This window comes from Ochotona princeps, chromosome 14, assembly GCF_030435755.1.
Source record: "Ochotona princeps isolate mOchPri1 chromosome 14, mOchPri1.hap1, whole genome shotgun sequence".
NCBI classification, from domain to species: domain Eukaryota; kingdom Metazoa; phylum Chordata; class Mammalia; order Lagomorpha; family Ochotonidae; genus Ochotona; species Ochotona princeps.
The window spans coordinates 21,880,132-21,896,913 of record NC_080845.1 but is presented as its reverse complement, the minus strand read 5'-3'; positions in this window follow the sequence as shown (position 1 = coordinate 21,896,913).

Genomic DNA, 16,782 nt, shown 5'->3' with positions numbered 1-16,782 from the left:
TGGGGACTCCATCCAAGTCTCCCATGTGCGTGGCAGGGGCCCCACCACAGGGTCCATCCCTGCTGCCTCCCGGGGTGCACTGTTCATTCTCAGGAAACGGACTGGAGCCGGGAGTTGAAGCCAAGCACTCAGGATGGGAGGTAGGCATGCTGGCATCTCAAGTGCTGAGCCTGTCAAGCCTGTGCGTCCTTCAGGGCTTTCACAGGAGTAACGGTGTTCCTCCTCACTGTCCCCACCATCTGGCCATGCCCTCACTGAAGCACAGCATGAGCACGTTGAACCCTTTAGCAGTGTTGAGCTCACGAGTAGATCAGTTTCCAGCAGAGCGGAAACGCCCCCGTCGCGGGCTGCTTTGTTCCTCTTCTGTGCGTGCATATGTTTGCACACACAAGTGCCATTGTTACTACCTACAGTACAGCTCACATGCTGTGCAGCTAGAGCCACAGAGCACTGGAAAATACATGCTACAGTAAAGGCACAGCTTCCAAAAGCTTTGTGCACCGAAGTAAATGTGCCTTTTAATTCCATTTTTCCTCCCATGAACTTTAAGAAGTCCTCTCACATACTTCAGGTACGTATTAGACTAGACCCTCCGCATTTATACAGGTGCCCCTGGCTGTACTTGCTTCCCATGCAGGGAGAGTCTGAACACATGGGCTCACCTCCCTTGTTCTGGGCATGATACCTCAATTAAGCCTGAATTGAGCTTGCTGCATTGGCAGCCACGTGGCACTGGCTTCGGACTGGACAGATGTGTGTACTGATCAAGCAGCCTTCTCCAGGTGACCAAGTGTCTGGGAGCCAGGCTTCCTGGCTCTTCCTACCACAGGCTTTTCTATAACTCCCAGTTACTAAGCAAATGCTGTTGACTCCATAAGGCCCCCTTCTGGCTCATAGTGAAAAGTGTCTCTCTCTGTGCTCAATACTTGCACAGGTGTAGCATTACGGCTACTTTGTGGCCAGGCCAGCTGCCATCCTTCTGGGAGGAGCCACATGGCTCTTACCTAGCAGGAAGTCAGGAAGTGGACTTATGTCAGATGAGAAGTTGCCCTTCCTTCCTGCTCATTCGCGTTCCCTAAGTTCAGTCTCCAGCCTCGCTGTGATGTCTTTCCTTGCCGTTTGGACAGCTGCTGGCTCTTCTAGTGACTTCATTTACTGCTAGACCAGCCTTTCAGGGAACGGGGCAGGGGGGCCATTTTGGGCTGTGGGGATATCCGTGAGAGCAAAACGAGTGGTACCATCACACCAAGATGCTGCTGGCTTCACGCCACTCCCTCCAAGGTGGACACCAGGGTTTCCTGGACAGCCCGGAGCATGCGATGTCACACGTACAAGCAAAGGTGACCAATCCAGCCATCCATGACTAAGAACACAGCACAGATTTGCAAAGGTGATTTTTGTTATTTTTACTTAAAAGATTTTTCTTATTCTGCCACAGCATGAATTTATTTTAAATGAATTACTGTTTTTCAAATGTCTCTTTTATTTTTATAATCAAATACCAACAGAGGCACTCCTCCGGAACAGAAAGTTTTTTTGGTTTCCTCAGTCATTTCAGAGGAGAGAAAGAGATCCTAAACTTAAGATCAAGCCGCTGGAAACTGCTAGGTCCGGGGACTCGTGAACAATCCAGACAGCACTGCCGGGGGAGGCCCCGATTGCTGGGGACATGGTTGGAAATCAGCTGGTGAGGGCCTGCCTGCTGCTGTTTGCAGAAAGCAGAGCCCTTTTAGGGCCTTTGCAAACTCACTCCTCCTCGTCTTCCCTGTCCCCAGTACTGGGCCTTTGTAAGAGCCCACACAGGTTAGCAGGCCTGTGCCTCTGGCTCGAAGCTAGCCTGCGCTCCTCTCACAGGAGCTCCTGCCCGACCTCAGGGGTCATGTTATGGGTCTTCCACCTGTGGTACCAGCATCCTACATAAGCACGGGTTCGTGTCCTGTTTGCTCCACTTCCCTCCCAGCTCCCTGCTTGTTGCCTGGGGAAGCAGAGGAGGATGGCCCAGGTCCTTGGGCCCCTGCAACCACGTGGGAGACCTGGAAGAAGCCCCTGACCCCTGGATTCGGATCAGCTCAACTCCAGCTATTGTGACCATTTGGGGAGTGAACCAACAGATGGAAAATCTTTCTGTCTCTTCCTCTCTCTGTGTAACAACCAAGTAAAATAGATATTTTTAAAAATAAATATAAATAATAGAAAGCCAGTTCTTAAAAAGACATTTCAATGCTGCAGGTTCTGGGAAGGTGTTCCTGCCCCCCTGCTCCACTCCCTGAACCTGGGTTTCTGCATACTACATAATGGACCAAGTTTATTTGTACGTTTATCTTTATGGATATTGTATCAAAGCCAAAAGCCAAATCTTGCACAACTGGACAGAACTGTGCTTTGGAGTCTCGTCGGAAGGCTACTGGGCTTCGGCGCGGGGAGGAGGTTCTGGTGACCCTGCAAAGGGAAAAGTCAGAAAAGGTCCAGTGAGGGGCAGGGTAACTTCAGCACCCACGCGCTCGCCCTCTGGTGGTGAGAGGCGGCATTGGCAGCGTTCCTAGGAAGCGGCACCAAGTAGGGAAGTTCCAGTGCGCGGGGAAGAGCCAGCTTACCTGCCTGCCTGCCTGGAAGGGTCAGCATCGTGAGAATCTCGATGCCAGCCAGCCCTGGCCTGGACTGCCCAGGTGTCAGCGGAAGAAGAGGACCCGACCCCTAGGACAAGGTCCTGAGTGTTCGCTCTGCGTTGACTCCTTTCATCCTTGTAGAAGTGCCGCGAAAAGGAGGATGTGAAACTGGTTGCTGAAGCAGCAACCCAGCCCAGCGGGCACGGGACTCATGCCTGGCTCTGCCAGCGTTGCTTTCTGTCTACATACATTCCAGGAGCTCAGGCTTGGGGCTGTCCTCGTTGCTGAGGTGGTCTTTGACCTATCCTCTTGAGACACACCATGGGGTTTTTCTTCTCTTTCAAGTTTATATTACTTTAAATGGGATGGCGTTAATGTGGTTACTGCTTGACAACTGTCAGCCTGCTTCCCTTCTAACCATCTTTCCAGAGTCTCAGAGCTCCTGCAGCCAGAGGGCCGGGGTTCCCATGCTGGAGGTCACCTCCCAGCACTGCCTTCCCCGGGGCAGTGGTACTCATCTTCAGCCAGAGGTCCCTGCGGCTCTGGCCAGGGGAAGTGTCCGGGGTGAGTGATTCAAGAACCCTTCTAAGGGGCCGCCTTCTCTTGCCACACACACACTTACGCAGCCTCTAGTATCACCTGGCATCTTTACAGCACTTAGCATCACAAGCTACACGATGGCATCTTGAGCAATGCTGGATTTGCTGGAACCTGGGGGAAGCTGCTGAGGCCTCAACCTCATGAGCTTACACCATGAGCTTAGAACCGATATGGACACACCTGCTGGCCACCAGCCTTTCTCAGGGCCAGGAGCTCCACTTTCCTCATCCAGTCTCTAGGCCTGCCCAAATATTCCTTCTTCCCTGGACTTCCTGTGAATGAATGGGGACCTCTTAGGATAGGCCACATGGAGCCATGAGTTCCCATCATGCCCCACGCCAGACCTGCTGCCTCCCTGCTCTTTACTGAAGCGGGGAGCTTCTTATAGTCTAAAATATTGGGCTGGGAACATCCAGAGACCTTCCCATCACACTTGTTCCAAACACACAGTGTTGCCTTTATTTGATTTCTTTTTGGTTTTGCAAGACTGGGAGCTCCTGGAGAATGAATCTGTAGCTTATTCTGTGTATCTCTAGGACCTGGCGCCTAGCAGGTGCACAACAAACTGATGGAGTCGATCAATCAACGATGGTGTATTTTTTTTTTTTAAGATTTATTATTATTGGAAAGCCGGATATACAGAGAGGAGGAGAGACAGAGAGGAAGATCTTCCATCCGATGAATCACTCCCCAAGTGAGCCGCAACGGGCCAGTGCTGTGCCAATCCGATGCCAGGAACCAGGAACCTCTTCCGGATCTCCCACGCGGGTGCGGCGTCCCAATGCATTGGGCCGTCCTCGACTGCTTTCCCAGGCCACAAGCAGGGAGCTGGATGGGAAGTGAAGCTGCTGGGATTAGAACCGGCGCCCATATGGGATCCCGGGGCATTCAAGGCGAGGACTTTAGCCGCTAGGCCACGCCGCCAGGCCCAACGATGGTGTATTTTAAAGCCCAGGTTTATGATCACACACAGCTTTCCTCCCCAACCCCAGGGGAGGTGGGGTGAAATCAATGAATGGCCTTTATTTTATTTTTTAAAGATTTATTTATTTGAAAATCAGAGTTACACAAAGAGGAAGAGATACACACACACACCACATGTGACTGGTACACTAGTTCTGTGCCCAAGGGAAGAATAATACCCACTTACATAGCCCAGCATAGTGCCATCACCTGTTTATCATGCCTTCTGCTTAACAAGACTGGAGTTCCTTGTGGCTTCTGTGCTCACCCCAAGCCCAGCTTCAGTTTGACGATGGAGTTCAGGGACATTTCTGTGTTTTTCAAAGGTGTGCTTGGAATTTAACAGTCACTGGATCTCTAAAGCAGAGCTTAGCACTGGGCGCCCCCTAGAGCCCATAGCAAGAAACACTCTTGGGGCAGGGCTCTGGTCCTCCAAAGAATTTGCCATCTGGGAACTCAGACAAGTTCTTGAAGACAAATGGGACTGCTTGGTATGTCAACAGCCAACCACAGGATTCCCAGAGATATTTACCTTGCCCCAAGGGGCATGGACAGTGTTGAAGGAGGTGATGTGCAATTCAGAAAATAACAAATGAGACAGGCTTAAAATAAACATCATCAAAGTAGGTGGCCGGGGAAGCCTCGTTTCTCTAAGAAAAGAAGGTCAACTCAGAAAACTCATTGCCTCAACCTCCTATTGAACTGCTCGGGAGGTCAAATTACCGGAATTGATGTGGAGCAAACTTTGATAGCCATGCCCCATACTGATGTTACCCAGCTGATGCTTGAGGATCAGGAAGCAACAGGATGACCCAAGGACAGAAGTCTGTGACTGTCTCAAGGATGCCTTTAAGCACAGCCCTGTGGCCGTGGACCGTTGCCTGACCACAGATCCTCACCCACAAGCCTGGACCTTGGACTTGGACTTCTGCACACCTGCAGACCTTTGCCTGCAGACTTCAACCTTGGTCTCAGATGCCAGCAGTCCATGAACTCAAGATTCCAGACACGGCCTGCCCTACTCTTCCTCATAAAGCCATGCTGGGTGGGTTTGGTTTTGTTTTGTTTTCATAAAGTGCCTGTGGTAATCCTCAGGAAGGACTTGTCCCTAGGCTGTTCTGGGCCATGAAGGTGAGAAGGATTTCTTCAGACCCAGAGATTTCTCCTGGGCCAAGGAATCAGCAGAGATGGAAAGGTGAGTATTGGCAAAGAAGAATCCTAAGTTGAGATGGAGCCATCATTCCAAGAACTGGCTGCTGGGCATGACGCCACTGCCTGCTAGGCTCACATGCCATATCAAACGGCCATTTTGAATCATGGCTGCTCCAGTTCTAATCCAGCTCCCTGCGAATGTGCCTGAAGAACAGTTGGAGATGATACAAGTATTGGGAGCCCTGTCATCCATGTGGGATCCCAGATGGAGTTCTTGGCTCTTGATTCTGGCCTGAGCCAGCTGAAACCATTTGGGAAACGAACCAGACAATAGAAGATTCTCTATTGCTCTCTCCTTCTCTCTCTCTCTCCCTCCCACTCCTTTCAAATAAATGAAATCAGCATTTAAAAGTAACTAGCTCTTGTTGCCAGTTGCATCTCAGCCGTTGATGGAAACCAGTTCCATAGATTCCTGGCTGGCTGACCCTGACACAGGTGAAACCTCCATCTTTGGGTTTGACACACATTGTCAGGAGTCCATAAATGCTACTCCAATCAGGAGACCAGTCCTGGGATGACTTCTCCAATGGCAGTCCTCCCTTGGTGCCACCATTGTGTACTTATTCATGCATTGAGGCTGGGTTGTAGATTTGCTTATCCACTTGCTCATGTAACATTTGTTAAGCACCAAGGGTCAGACCAAGCACTAGCTCCAGACCCTGTCCTGAGGAGTTTTGTGACAGATGGGCTCTGAAAATGCCATGACAAGCACATGAATAATCAGCACCGAGTTGGGTCTACAAGGCCTAATACTGTGGCTCATCAGATTAAGCTGCCACTTGTAAACATTGGCATCCCGTATTGGAGCACTGGTTCCAATCCCAGCTGCCCTGCTTCTGATCCAGCTTTCTGCTAATGCATCTGATAGGCAGCAGATGACAGTCCAGGAACCTGGGCCCTTGCAACCCACATGGGAAACCAGGGCAGAGAGCAGTGCTAGGCTCCTGGCTTTGGCCTGATCCAGCCCAGCTGTTGTGGCCATCTGGAGAGTGAACCAGTGATGGAAAGATCTCTCTCTCTCTCTCTCTCTTCCATTGCCTATAGTTTCAATGGAGAGCTGTTAGCCAGTTTTATTTCTTGGCGTGGGGGAGTGGTGTTGTTTATCCATTTTGACTTTAGCAGACAACAGATGTTTTAATATATTGTAAAGATTTAGTTGTTTATTTATTTATTTGAAAGTCAAGACCTACAGAGACAGAAAAAAAGGAATCTTTCATTCTCTGGTTCACATCCCTAATGAGTGTAACAGCCAGGGCTGGATCAGGCTGAAGCCAGGTGTCAGGATCTTCCTCTAAGTTGCCCATGTGAGTGTACGGGTCCAAGAACTTGGAGCATTCCCTGCTGCTCTCCCAAGCACATTAACAGGGAGCTGGATTAGGAGTGGAGCAGCCATATAGGATGCTGTTGTCATAAATAGCAGCTTTGCTCGTTCATACTTCCCTTCCCTTCCCTTCCCTTCCCTTCCCTTCCTAACCCTAACCCTAACCCTAACCCTAACCCTAACCCTAACCCTAACCCTAAGCCTAACCCTAACCAGCTACTGCTCTGCCATCCACCCCTGTAAATTTCAACCTTGATTCTGCCCAGGCGGCAACCCAATTAAAAAATTTAGTTTTAGAATCAGAAGCAAGTGAGAATTCAGATAAAACTGAGCAGCTGGCATCCCTGTTAGAGTACTTGGAGTGTCAGCTCCACTCTCGGCTCCAGCTTCCTGCCAGTGCAAATGTTGAGAGACACGAGGTGATGGTTCAAGTCGGGGGCTCCCTGCCACCCGAGCGGGTGACCTGAATGGAGTTCTCAGCTCTTGACTTCTCTTGACCATTACACATGTTTGGAAAAAGAGCCAAATAGATTGGGTATCATCTATCTATCTATCTATCTATCTATCTATCTATCTATCTATCATCTATTTGCTACCTATGTCCACCTATTATTTACCTAACTTTAATGTATCACCTATCTCTATCTTTACCTGTCAAAAATGATTTTAAAACATCTGTGAAAAAGGTAGACTAGTAATTGCCACTGGACAAACTGGCTCCTATCTGGACAAAAATACAATCACTGAATTAAGGCTGGCATGGTGGCTCAACAGGCTAACCCTCTACCTTCAAGTACTGGCATCCCATAAGGGCACCACATTGTGTCCCGGCTGCTCCACTTCCTTTCCAGCTCCCTGCTTATGGCCTGGGAAAGCATCAGCTCAAGTCCCTGGGACCCTGCTACTCACGTGGGAGAACTAGAAAAGTTTCAGATCCCACTGCATGTTGGGAAGATAGAGATGAGGAGGGTCCAAGCTTGCTCTGTTTATAACTCGGGCTCCAGGACAGCCATCTTAATCTCTTATAAGGCAGTGGTGCCGATGACCTCAACACCACCCTCTATACCGCTTAACAATCCCACCACCTCACATGGTCTCACATGAGCCACTGGGGAAGACAATCAGACCATAGTCACGGCACTACATACTTTTGGGCTTACCCTGGTCTCTCTTTACACTTCCTGGTATACAGAATCAAAGTTTCTTTGTATGAAATCGAAGAGGCCTCAGGCTTCCATCTGTGGCTTCCTGTTTCTTGCAGCTAGCCCTCAGTGGCAGCAGCATCCATGGTGCTAAGCAATGGCCATCCACTACTGCTGCCTTGAAGCCACTTTATCCTTCCCCTCACCGCAAATTCACATGCTGAGACAGTCATTGTCTGCTAGCATAGTCTACCCACGGGTGCATCATCCAGTTCCACATGGCAGAGGTGTCAATGTATCAAAGCCACCTTATCCTAGGATTTACCATGCTGCACCTGCCACGGTGATGGCATCCTCCACATCAGCTAAGCTTGGGGATGGGAACACACAGCTCTCAGCAGCTCCTGGCACCGAATGCTGCTGAGATGGAGTCTGGGGGCAAGGTGTTTATTATGAATCCACACCATGAAATTATTTGAAAGAGGACGGTGTTGCCCGAGATGTAGACCTGCCAAATCCCCAGCTAGGAAACGGAGAGACTGCAAAGCTGCTCCACAGCGGGTTGAAGTGGCTGAGCCCTGATGCCCTGCCCCCACAGCCCAGGGGCCAGGGATGGCTGCCCCAGCCAGGATGTGACTTTGTGCATAGCTATTCTCTGTCACTGGACAGCAAGTTCCTTCCTGAAAGGCAGGAAGCACAGCTGGGCAGTGGTCTCCATGTCCGTGCTAGCGTGGGAAAGCAGTTTGCGGGCTGTGTGTTAATACACAGTGTTATGACAGTATTTACAGAAGGTTGGCTGTGCCAGGGGAGCCCACGGGCCGCTATCACTGGGAAGCAGGGGTCACCATCAGCTCTGTGCTCTAGTGTGCAGATGAAGAAGCCATGGTACAAAGGAGTTTGAGTGACCCACATAGTACATGGAGCTGGGGTTCTACTCCGGTGAATTCTTTTACAAAATTAACATTTTGTGTGTGTGGGGGGGAGATAATTTTAAATTTTCAAAAAAAAAAAGTGCTGCAAAGGCTGTGAAGTCCTGTACATCTTCTCCCAGTCCCCCTAATGTTTTTATAATTTTGTATCTATATAGAGAAGATAATCCTTGCATTCTGCAGGTACAGTTACAAGACGACCACACTTTCCTACTCTCCCCATCTCCCTCCTGCTCTCCGCCCCTCCTTCATCAGTTTTGGCAATGACATAATTTTAATCCACTCTGCAGTCACAGGTTTAATTCACCACTAACTACCAGTCAGCAAGTAAAAAGTTGGAATACCCAGTCTCGCCAGTGTGAACCCTCATGTAACCACAGTCCATTTTGGTCACAACTGAGAAATGGAGCACTCTAAAAAGCTGCTGGGAAATGGAATTAAATGATTCATTTGTTTTGGTGCAAAATAAAATGTTGAAATACATGTCCTGGTTTTGTCTAATCCAGATTCTCCCCTGACTTTTTGATGACCCCTGTACACAACTGGCTAAACTGCTGACCGGGTACCACCTAGTGAGGAGAGGCACTCTTTCACTCTGGTGCCTCTTAGCTAACTCTTTTTTTTTTTTTTTAAAGATTTATTCATTTTATTACAGCCAGATATACACAGAGGAGGAGAGACAGAGAGGAAGATCTTCCGTCCGATGAATCACTCCCCAAGTGAGCTGCAACAGGCCGGTGTGCGCCAATCCGATGCAGGGAACCTGGAACCTCTGCCGGGTCTCCCACATGGGTGCAGGGTCCCAAAGCATTGGGCCGTCCTCAACTGCTTTCCCAGGCCACAAGCAGGGAGCTGGATGGGAAGTGAAGCTGCCGGGATTAGAACCGGCGCCTATATGGGATCCCGGGGCTTTCAAGGCGAGGACTTTAGCCGCTAGGCCACGCAGCCGGGCCCTCTTAGCTAACTCTTGATGGAGCAGGCTGGCAAGGGGATCTGGGACTATAGTTTTCTAGGGAATTCATGCCTGTGATGTAGCGTGGAGTAGGACAAACAAGGTCATGAATTGATCTATGAGCCAGTGGGCAAAGGCTTGGCATGTGTGGACCCAGATTCACTGGATCTCCCACTCGAATGCAGGTGCATGCTGGTTAATCACCTGTTGTATTTACCACCCAGCGCCTCCAAGAGTCTGAGACACACACAAGAGGCTTCCCGTGGTTGTCAAGGCTGGCATATATTTCAGTCTTCATTTAGACAGCTATTAAGTGTGGATAAAAGTAGCCACCCCATAACTTGTTTGTGATGAGTAAATGAGAAAATATGCATGCCTGAAATTATAGGCAGCACATACGAAGAGATTCAGAAAGGGCTGTGACTTCGTGAGCTCATCCATTTTCCAATTGTCCTTGGCCATGGGAATTGGGCCCAGATGGGCAATGATTTCCGTGGACTACTTTGTGTCTCCTGGCACAATAAAGTCGTTTTTATTTAGTTTAAAACAGCGCTAACATTTTTAGCGTGCCTTGCCATTTACAACATATCTCGAAAATAATTGTTTTACAAGGTTCTTTCTGAACAGCCATGTAAACTAGGCGATAATGAATGTTGCCTGTTACGAGCTTGTTCATGCCAGGTACTGTTCTGAAACTGTACACCTATGAATTCCCCGTTTCTTCACCAGAGCCTGTAAAAACTAGCGGCGAAGAACTGAAGCACGACAGGTTAAGTAAGATGCCAAAGGTCACACAGCTGTTCCAAAGCAGAGCTGGAGTTTAGCCTAAGTCATCTGGCTTCAACCCACGCTCAACCCATGTTTTGCTTGTTTTTGAGTGGCAGAGAGAGAGAGAGCTATCCAGAGATAGAGATGGTAGAGGGATAGGCATAGAGAAATCACCCATGCACTGGTTCACTCCCTAAATGCATGGAGGTGGCTACGTGGGGTGGGGGACAGGACAGCCCTCCCCCTACTTAACGCCTACTTGCTTCAAGCCCAGTCTGCATGACCAGGGTGTGCAGGTAGTGGGGTGGGGGGTTGAGAGGATATGGGTATCTGGTGGCTCTTAGGCAGCAGGGTGAGGCCCAAGGCAGCTCTGTGTGCCCACCCTAGACACATAGCAGAGGACCAGGAAGTGCCCAATGGGTGAAATGAATGCAAGCATGCCACTGAGCTGGGCTGGTGGGAGTTCATTTTTTTTTTCCAACACCAGCACAGAGGAGGCATGAGTAAGCAGTGATCAGGTCAACCAGCCATGTTCTGGGACTGCCCACACACAACTGGGGCAGTGTGGGTCATGATCCTCGAACCACTGTGGGAATAGCGGATGGTGAGGCAGGTGGCTCAGACGTTTACAGCTGAGACTCGCCACCTCTGGGATGCCAAGTGCAAGGTGGCATCTTGGATTTGATGCAGGCACAGTTCTAGCTCCTCTTGCACAGCCCTTCTCTCATGGCCCAGCTTGCTCCGATAGGCACCCCAATTCCAGCTTCTCTGGATGACCCCGTAGTCTGGCTTCTCCTCTTGGTCCAACCATTAGGATGGAGTGGTTTCCTGTCTCTATGGTGCACTTTCCCATTTTCTCTTTACTTCCTCCTCCTTCTCCTTCTTCTTTTTAAAGATTTATTTATTTAGGGCCCAGCTCAGTGTCTCAGTGACTAAATAAATCCTCAACTTGCAAATGTCAGGATCCCATATGGGCACCAATTTATGTCCTGGCTGCTCCACTTCCCATCCAGCTCCCTGCTTGTGGCCTGGGAAAGCAGTAGCAGATGGTGCAAGGGCTTGGGCCCCTGCACCTGCATGGGAGACCTGAAAGAAGCTCCTGGCTCCTGGCTTTGAATTGGCTCAGGTTCTGGCTGTTGGGGCCATTTGGGAGAATGAACCAGCGGATGGAAGATGTTTGTCTCTCCTTCTCTCTGTAAGTCTGATCTGCCTTTCCAAAGGCAGGCAAATTTAAAGTGAGAAGCAGAAGCAGAGAAAGATCCATATGGGCACAAAGCAAGAAGGGGTCTTGCCACCTGCAAGCCGGGGAAGGAGCCCTAAGGAGGACTTCTGAGTCAGCCAGCAGCTGGAGTCGAGCTTCCAGCCTCCAGAACACTACACTGGAGGATCTGCTGCTCAAGCCTTATGGTCTGTGGAGTTTCGCGATGGCAGGCTGAGCCAGCCCAGGTGTTTAGTCAATGTGTTCTGGACCGGCTTCCTCCACACACAAGCGCCTAGGCCACGGCCTGGGCTAGAGGCATTGCTGTGTATTAACTGAGTACATAATGGAGTGAGTAGGAATCCCAATCTCCAAGCTAATGATGTAGCAGAGCTGTGGCATCCAACTGTTGCCCATTCCTGGTTGAGGGTGAGCGTTCAACAGTTGTCGCAGGTGATGAAGAAAGTCCTTCTGAGACTCGTGACCCTGGCACAGCTGCTAAAGCTACCCCTGCCACCATTGGACATCCTGCTCTACTCAGAGCCTGGCCTTGGACTGGCACCTGGAACACTGTCCAGGCTGCGCTCTGTGCCAAGGTCATCATGTTCTCAGGACGGAACATCCTTGGCCTCTGCGTATCCGGAGCTCCTTTGGGAGACACCCTCTCCAGGGGGAGAGATAGCACATGCTGGGTGCCATTCAGCGAAGGCTGCTGAGACAGCGTGTGGCTGCCTGCTGTGGGAGCACCATCAGTCCAAGACAGAAAGAAGCAGACAGTGGAACTTTGTGTCGTCACTGCTGTCCTTTCCAAGGCACAGTCTGCATTAGTCTGTTTTCATTGCTGTAATATAATGCCTGAGACTGGGTATGTTATTTAAAAAAAAAAAAAAAAAAAAGAGGTTTATTTAGCTCACAGTTTTGGAAGCTCAACATCCCAGACTGGGCAGCCCCACCTGTTCAGCCTCTTGGCTGTGTCACGAGTTGATGGATGATGCTGTAGGGGGAGCGTGTGTGTGAGGAGGGCACACGCGGTGGCAATAGAAGCCTGCAACCAGGCAAAAGCCAGCCTTTCTTTTTTATGACTGTAAGGTACATTTATTTCCCCTCATTTTGTCCGAAAGCAGTCCCTACGTTTTTTCCTAAGATTTATTTTACTTATTTGAAAGAGTGATTTGGAAAAGAGAAAGATAGGAGAAAGATCTTCCATTCACTGCTTCCCTCCCTTTATGGCCGCAACATTCATGTCAGGAGTCAACCAGGTACTCTATCTGGATCCCCCCATTGGTGAAAGAGGCCCAAGTGCTTGAGCCATCCTCTGCTGCTTTAGCAGGTGCATTAGCAGTGAGCTAGATCAGCAGCGAAGAAGCCAGGATTTGAACTGGCACTCCAGCATGGGATGCCAATGTCAGAGAATAGGGTTAACCCACAGCACCACAACTTGGATGCCAACTCCTAATTTTTGTAGAGGGCTCTACTCTTCTCCCTCTTCTGGGTGAGAAAGGGAGAGCACGGCCCTGGACTAAGCCAGTCACATGACTGGAGCCCACCCAAGCTGGGTGGATCTTGGCGCTCTGGAGGGCAGCTTCAGACCTACCCTTCCTAAAACTGGGTGAAGTACAGGGTGGGCCTGGCTGTTGCCACGAGCATGTGCTTAAACCTTGTAAATGCAGTCAGCGGCTAACTTAGAAAAATTTATTCTTAAGCATGGCATTCACATTCAGCATTTATCTGTGCTTGAAGATAATTTAGGGCTCTTCCCCAAATTAGGGCTCCTCTAGTTGCGCTGCGTCTAAAACAGCTGCGTGGAGCAATCCTGATTGATTCCCTTCCTCCCAGAGCTGCCGTCAGGGTTAAGTGAGAAATTCCACGCAGACTACTTCGTTGAGCGCTTGCATGCAAGCATGCAGAAGACAGCACGGATGAACTTCCAGGAGTAATGGTCCCCTGTCCTGTAGCCGGTGCAGCTGTTGGCCATGCTAAGGGCAGCATGACCTGTCGCTGTGGCCCAGGCTAACTTGCAGCTGCAGAGATCTGGGGTAGACCCAGGCGGGGCTCCCCTAGGGCTGAGTTTGTTTAGAGGCCGCCACTCCTTGGGGGCTCCCAGCAGCTTCCCTGTGTGCGTGTAATGCTGTAATTGCAGCCTTCCCAGCTGTCGGCCATGGAGACAGCCCAGAAAATGAGGTTGGCTCAGTAAATATTGAACCAAATTATGCAAATAAGCTTACACAGGAGACTCAGCTGCAGAGAAAGCATCTGATTGGTGGGACCAGGCCCTGCCTGCAGGAGCGCCCTCCCCTTCTCCCTGACTGCACTATTAGCCAAAGGCAGCCAGCTAGAGCCCCCCAGCGAGGCAAGGCCAGCCTTGGGACTAGGCCATGGCCCGAGGTTCAGCTGGCCTGCTACTGGGGCCCAACTGAAATGAGAGGTTGAGTGGCTCTTTGGGGGGAACTATCATAGGTTTGGGGAGAGGATGATGGGACTCCGCTGCTAGTGTTGTGTCCTCATGTCATTCCCCAAAAAAGCTGGCTTGGCAGAGAAGTCCTGGAGGGCACAAATCTGGGAGACACGATGGCTTTCCTCTGCTCGTCATGCCGGCTGCAGGGGAGAGCTCATGGCTCAGCAAGGCCACTTGAATGACGGAACTTCTTTCCCATGGGCAGGCCAAGGACCTGTGAATGAGTCCACCATGGAAAACAGAAGATTCCAGAACCCAGGTTAGAGAACTGGGGCAGAGGCTGGGGTGGGAGAAACACCCTGATGCTCTTGTGTGGCTGTGGAGGGGTGAGAATGAGTTGTATCTGGGCAGGTTTGTGGAAATCCACTTCCTGAGTGAGAGTGTTAGGTGCAAGGAAGAGGGAAGGTTGTCAACAAAGCCCCAGGGGGAGCTGCAGGTGGGGTGGATAAGTTGGGCCAGGCTGGGGTGAAGGCCTGAGTGCTAGGGTTTGAATAATTGTTTCCCCAGACTCCTAAGTTTGGGGCCCCAAGTCTTATGTCAGTGGTATTGAGACAGCGGAAGCATCATCCACTTGCAGCACCTGAGAAGCAGAGGGGACTTGGAGCCAACTTTGTGGCATGGTGGGTTCATCTGCAACCGGCTCAATCTCCCAAGTGAGTGGCAAAGGTTCAAGCACTTGGGTCACTATTCACTGCCTCCCAGGAAGCAGTTGTAGGGAACTGGATCAGAAGAAATAGAAGAGCTCGGACTCAGATACTCCAGTATGGGAGGTGGGCATTAACTGGCAACGCAACTTCAGTTGCTGTGCTACAATACTACTCTCAGCTTCAATTGTGGGTTTGAACTGGTGACGACGTCAACATTAGGGTGCTGCTTTGGAAACTCGGGCATCTGTTGTTCATGTGCCCATCATGAGGGACTCTTAGGTCATGGGTGCTCTCAAAGGACACTGGCATCTGTGGTGCAGCAAAGCCTGTAGCCACACAGCCATCACACATCACCCGAGCATCAACAAGTGAGGTTCAGGTGCATGGGAAATGCCATGCTCCTGGGCAGTGATCTGGGATGTCACACCTGTTTCCCACGTCTGCGCCGAATTACCATGATCGGAGATACTTAATCTAATATCATTGTGTTGTCCTATCGTTTTGGAGGGTAGAGGCCCCATGTGGGTCTCCTGGGGACACGATGGAGACATGAGTGTAGCTGCTTGCCTTTCTGGAAATGATGGGAGTCCTTTCTTCTTCAGCCTCCAGAAGCCACCGCATTTGATTCATGGCCACATCACTCACCCCTCTACTTCCATTTTCACATTTCCATTTTCAACTCTTGATACTCCCATCTCCCTCCTAAGGGCTCCGGAGATGGATCACAGTGGACAAACCAGGATACTCTTATTTAAAAGGCAGCTGATTAGGGGTCAACACCATGGTGTATTGGACTAAGCTGCTACCTGCAGTGCTGGCCTCCTATATGGGCACCAGTTTGAGTCCCAGCCACTCCATTTCGAATTCAGCTCCATGCAGGTGGCCTAGGAAAGCAGCAAAAGATAGTCTGGTGCTTGGGCCCCTGTACCCGTGTGGAGAGAGAGAGAGAAGCTCCTGGCTCTGACCTAGCCCAGCCCTGATTGTTGCAGACATGTAGGGAGTGAAACAGCGAATGTAAGATCTCTCCCCCAACCTCCATTCTGTTTCTCACAGCTCTGCTTTTCCAATAAGTAATAAATCTTTAAATAAATAAAGAGCAGCGAACAACCTTGTTTCAATATGCAGTTTTAAAATACAATATTTTATTTGAAAGTCAGAGATACAGAAAGAGAGAGAGAGATGGATCTTTCATCTTCTGGTTCATTCCTCAAATGGTCACAACAGTCAGGTCTGCATGGGTACAAAGCTGGGAGCCAAGAGCCTCTTCTGGGTCCCCACATGGGTGCAGGGGTCAAAAGAATTGAGCCCTCCTCTGCTGCTTTCCCAGGCCATAAGCAGGGAACCGGATCAGCAGTGGACTAGCCAGGACACTAGGACCAGAGTCCATATGGGCTTTTGGCACTGCAGGTGGAAGATAAGCCTGATATGCTATTGTGTCAGACCTTTATTTTTCATCTTCTTTACATTCATTTATTTATTAGTTGAAAGACAGATTAAACAAAAAGAAAGAAATATGGTTGAGCTCTCCCATCTGCTGGTTCCCCTCAGATGGCTATAATGGCCAGCATTGGGACAGGCTGAAGACAGGAGCCAGAAGCTTCATCCAGGTCTCCCATGAGGGTGGAAGGGTTCAAATACTTGGGCCATTCTCCGCTGTTTTTGCCAGGTCTTTAGCAGGGAGCTGGATTGGAATTGGAAAACCAGGACATGCAGTGGTGCCCATATAGATGCTGACTTCACAGGTGTGCCACAACACTTCACTAGCTATGACTTCACTAGCTATGCCACAACACCAGTCCCAAGAGATCACATTTACCTGGAATTATTCTGGCAGTGGGCAGAGTAGACTGGAACATCAAGGGAAGCCAGAATACTCACCAGGAAAGACAAACACCAGGGAAAGAGAAGCAACCAAACTCATCCAATAGCAAAAGTGTTCTTTTTGTCACCAAGCCATGGTGAGGCAGCTGGAGACATAAGAGGGGTGGA